Consider the following 6,057-nt stretch of genomic DNA (forward strand, 5'->3'; position numbering starts at 1 on the left):
TAGAACAGACAACAAGGTACCAATATGTCTTCAATGCAGCGAGAAACTCCCGCATCCGGAGGCGTCCTCCAGCTTGCCTTTAAACAAATATTTTTACTAGTTCGTTGATAATAGACGTCATACTAAACTCCGAATTATACACAAGAAACTAAAAGTAAAAACCATACAAGACTATAAGAGGCTCCTGACTTTGGAAAGGCGAAAAAATCCAGCGGGATTAAATCTCAACCCTCCCCCTATACCTCTAGCCAATGTCGAAAAGCAAACGCATCACAAGACGCACAGTGAAGTTCTGTTCAAGAATAGTCCGAGTCCGATGGCAGAAGAGGTAACATGTCAGCTCCAGATCTCAATTTAACTGATTGAAAGATTATGTCCTCATCATATGAATGTCAGGCACAATCCCTCTCGTTAGGTCTTTAGTTTTATGCCATTATAAAATATACGAGGAGAACATAACCCGTGTCATGCGAACAGCTGTTTTTTTTAAAGATGTATTTAATTCCGATGCAAAGACCCTATAAGTGAATTAATATTAAAGCCAATATATGCAATCTTTAATGACCTGACAACAATATCGTAAGTATATCCATTCTTAATAAGTCTGTTTAAAAGTGTGTTACCTTCTGCGGTAAATACTGACATTTTTATGCTATGTAAAGATTAATATTACAATAAAAGATTGGACGTGAAATACCTGAACTTATAAGATGTCTACATGTTTGAATGATGTCCATGTACCGATGATAAACCCTTTTGTAATAATTTTTCAGTAAAACATCATTTTCTCTCGATAAAATGTAAAACGTTGTTACATACACGAGTATATCGTACAAGTTGAGATATATAAACACCGTAAGATAGTGACAAGGGAACGTCACTATCTAGATGTATTTTTCCTTTTCTAAATGTGAAATTCAGAAAATACAATTCATTTTGGATTTTTGAATTTCTTAATTAAATGTTGAGGTAATTTTGACTGAGATCATAGATTCACTTTAATAAATTCCCGTTTTATAACATTAATTGAACACGCTTGACAACGGTGTTATCTTGTAAAGTTTTCGCTGAAAATCCATTTGAAATTTTTTTTTTTTTTTTTTTAATAATTTACAATAAGTGAACAAAATAACAACTTATGCTTCAAAGGTTCGAATAGTCGGATAGGAGATAACATATTATTGTTACAGGTATATTTGTTACTCATGAGAGGTATTGACTTTAAGTGTTTAACCGATAATTTTTGGTTCTGGTCAACTAGTTACTGATGCTAACACTGGCTATCAAGTACGAATTCACATATATAAATAAAGAATAATCCAAAAAACACTCAGAACAGTTTTTAACATTTAAAAGCATATAATTATATATGTTATATCAGTAATTAATTTTGTATTGATTTATTCAGGGTGCAGCTAAAGATTAAGATGCATAACTCGTAAGTAGAAAGGCAATTTGCATTATATAATTATTAGTTTCTGTCTTAAATATGTTGTTGATTCAAATCTATAACGAAATAATGCGTTTATTATTATTAATTATTTAGCAATATACAGTTCTTATAGCTATGCAAACATGATAAACGTTATGTCTAATAGTCGTCAAATATGCACGACAAGAAGAGTATAGGACCACTTTCTTTTGATATAATGCTATAACATATACAGCATGTGAGCTTAAAAAACTAATGAGCATAATTGGTTTAAAATAATACGACACCATGTTTTGTCAACACAAAATCATGCCGACTTTTTCTCTTTTTTTCAGTTTGCATGTTCCCAAAATAAAAAAAATATATTATATTTTGCTCAATTACAGATCGTTTGAAAATAACCTGGAATGAGGAACACAGTTCGAGAATGTCGTGAGGAACACACATATAATCCACTAGGGATTTTCCTCTACCTGTTATACAAGTGAAATTGTCCTTATTCGAGTCGCATCTACCGTTTAAACACACGTTTTTTTTATTCATTCAAAAACTCTAAGAATAATTTCCTATGTTGATTAACTGTTTTGTCGAGCGCTGTACTATTCGTATTGAATCGAAATCAGAAAAGTCATTGCTGTTATTAATAGCACCTTTATGTGTATATTCATTTTACAGGTATGATTTCATTTGGAAAAGATAGCAATGAATTTAACCAAGGCAGGGTTAAGCGGTATTGTCGTGGAGAATGACCTCAATATCTAGAACAATTAGCATGATTGTATTTTTTAAATTGTATTATGGAAATTACGTTTAGAATCATGATGTATGTTCTATTTGTACACTGTAGGTATGAAATTGTATTCAAATGAACAGAGTTATATAGGAAAACAATGTAGTGTATAGCCTATGCATTTAACAAAATCTAGTTAAAAAAATTAGAATAATAATTCTTTCTCACTATATATTTGATTTGTTGATTTTAAATAAGCTTTTGCCTATAAATATCATTTACATATTTAGTATATCAGCTAAAGTTTATTTAAGCTAGTTTCAATTTTTTTTCTCATTATATTCAACAGCATGTTTAACTGTTCATATAAGATCTTGTATTAAAGTATAGTAATTAGGAACTTTTGTAGATGTAGCTTGGGCGTCGGACAAGGAGACAACCTTAGCCCCCAATTCAGTAATATTTTTTGTAAATGATCGTCCGACTTATTTCGTTTAGTCCTGAGTTCATGTCCAACGGATATTTAAATCAATAAGGACAAATGTATATGTATAGTCGCTGTCAGCTGAAATTCGTAGCGGTTATCGGTAAAAATACTCTAAACTATCCATCTCGTTCACTCGAGATATAGTTTTTCACATTCCATTCATAAATCGCAAAAAGAAAAACCACTACTGACCTACCTTTTACGTTATTGCACTGTAATAATCCTGACCTTTCATAATAGTATCATTGAAAATGTATTTTATTTATGCGTTTGTCCGGAATTCTCAGTAATCACCAATAATATTGTTAATATTGGTTAACAGTATCTTGTATTTGAATTATTTTCATTTCCAATAAATTGCATATTGCTATGTTATTTTTTTTTTTTTATTTACACTGCAATCCTATCAAAAAAATTATCTCCTTGCTAAAAACCAAGGAAACCACGAATTTAAATATTCAACGAATTACACATTTTTTGAATGTTTGCATACAGACTTCGTCAGAAACCACGAAATTAAATATCCACGAATATGCAGATTCTTCAAACCACAAAAACTCATAACCACAAAAATAAATAAATCCACAGTATGTTAGAATTATCGGTGACAGTCGAAGAATTCAACCAAAAGATATTCTAGTTTGCACACAATCAAATGACTAAAATGTTCAGCCATGTTTTACCTTGCCTTGTCTGTAATATCATGAAGGTAACACAGAGACCAGAAATCCAAATCCATCTTTTTGTTTTACATCTTTGATGAACAGGCTTTTTCATTAAGCCCAAAAAAAGTGTGCACCTTAAAAGAGTTACTTCACTTACATTTTCCCTTGATACCTGCTAACTGAGCGACAGTGGTATATTGTGGTATATTGTGTCTTAATATTTAAATTACCTTAATCGTCTGAAAATCAATACATTTTGTTCATGGCAGCATTCTCATTGAGATCAGTTTAAACATATTTTTTCATAGTAGATTAAGATACACGTAATTGCAACTTATATTACTCCCTTTCCATTTTGCAAGTGCATTTAGCGTCTCCTTCCGACGAACATCACTGTTTCTTAAGACCATACTCTCACTTGGTGTCAAGGGACAGCCAAAAATTTAGTACTTGTAATTTTCTCATCGGGGTTGTGATCGAACAATGAAACCTTTGTGTAAGTAGTCCGACGCGATAACCACTACACCACGGCTCTCATTTGGATCATTCCGAGCACGACAGTCATATCTAATCCCGAGATACAGATCTATTTCATTTTTCATGGGTCATAATATATATTTGGTGCATCAACAACAACGCAACTATGTTGGTATATTTATATAATGTCGTTTGTGTTTCAATACATCCGATCCGATAGTTGATAATGTTTCTCGCAAATTACTAGCATTTATAAATGAAGATGTGACAATTCTAAATTGTATTTAAAGAATTTTGTTGGAATCATAAATTTCTCTGACTATATGTTATTCAATGGATGGCATTAAAAAGGATATCCAGTTGATCACAGTCAATTAAGATATGTTACGCCTAAGTTCATACTACTCAGTAGTTGCTATTAACAACAAACTGAGTGACCGGACAATACTATCTGATTTCCACTAAATTTACAAAAGGAAAATATCTGAATATTAAAATGTTTAGCTGATATGAAATTCAAATGTCCAATACTTTATTTCTATACTAGATAATTCTCATCATTGTTTTATTGTATGGCTTTTGTTTCTTGTATATTTTTGTATACCAGTTTTACTGTGTTGTTTTAATCTGTTTATTTGTCGCTTTGGACTCTTAATAGGTGAACATGTGCAAAATTTCGTCACGTGAATTTCACATGAATCTAACATGAAATGTCAATTTTGATTCATATGAATTTGATGTGAATGAACTTTGCCTGTGTATGATTAGTTTAAGGACGCCAAGAAAGTTAAATACGTTGTCAACTGTACATCATAACAACATAAAATCTACGTTATAGTTTTCGTTATACCTCTCACACATGTATGTCAGGAACAATATATATAACGTTTGCTCTTTTTTCTCGTTGTTCTTTACAACAACCATCTAGAGAGACCACCTACATGTTTGAGAGGTATAACAATAATTATAATGTAGATTTTATGTTGTTTATGATGTTATTCATAATATTGAATTGATATCCTATTTGAATATATTACACATGACGTTTCTTTATTCAAAACACTCATGTTAAATAGTGAAGTGTAACCTATATTACCGGTATATCCATCTATATTCAAAGTATACTTTGTTGTGGCATCTCTGACACTGAATTCGGAATACTCTGCATATCTCCAATTCTCTTCAAAATCTTCAAGGTGTCTTAAAACCTTTAAGTCCCAAGAAAAGGTTAGAACAGTTATGAAAAAGTTATGAAAAAGTGAAAAAAGAAATACATCTAAATACAAACAGAAATTAATCGGTTGATGATTTATTTTCACTTCCTTCAAGTCTGAACTGCATTTAAAATCTCTTTCAAGTTGGTATAATTGTGTTATTTGTTAAAGCTTCTTTAAAATGGTGAATATGTGAAAGCAACAACCACCCGACCATAGAGCAGACAACAGCCGAAGGCAACCAATGGGTCTCCAATGTAGCGAGAATTCCCGCACCCATTGGTGTCCTTCAGCTGGCCCCTAGAAATATACATACCAGTACAGTATTCTAAACTCCAAATTATACACAAGAAACTAGAATTTAAAATCATACAAGACTAACGAAGTCCAGAGGCTCCTGACTTGGGACAGGCGCAAAATTGAGGCGGGGTTAAACATGTTTATGAGATCTCAAATCCCATACACCTCTAGCAAATGTAGAAAAGTTTGTTTGATCTTTATTGTAATAATACTATTTTGTTTCATTTCTATGCGACTGTCTAACAAATGAGAGGTTCAGTTAGCTTTTATCTGATCTCGAATTTACTATACAAATATAACAGTTGTTTCCAATTCCTTTGATGAGCTTGATGTTTTGATTTTGCACTGTGACCAAAGACTTTCCGCTTTGGATTTTAGTTCGACTCATTATTTTAAGTATTTGTTTTTTTGTATAACCTTTTTATAAAATAAACTTTAAAAATAAAAACATCATTTGACAGAAATCACATAAACAAACAAATATGTTTGTCGAATCCTATGTTCAGGAGTCGGGAAAAACAGAAAATACTTTAAATCGTATAAAACTATGAATGTTGGTTAAGTTTGATTTAGTTTAATTTTAATCTATGACATTAATTAACAACTGTAGTTCACCTCAAATGTTCCTCACTGTATGATTAACAAAACCCACAATTGTATAAGGTGTGAACAAGGAAACGGGAACAACAGAGGAGTTGAATTTGAATATGTTTGTTTAACAAATTGAGCACCAATCAAATATTGCCACATTT

This window comes from Mytilus galloprovincialis, chromosome 14, assembly GCF_965363235.1.
Source record: "Mytilus galloprovincialis chromosome 14, xbMytGall1.hap1.1, whole genome shotgun sequence".
In the NCBI taxonomy this organism is placed as follows: domain Eukaryota; kingdom Metazoa; phylum Mollusca; class Bivalvia; order Mytilida; family Mytilidae; genus Mytilus; species Mytilus galloprovincialis.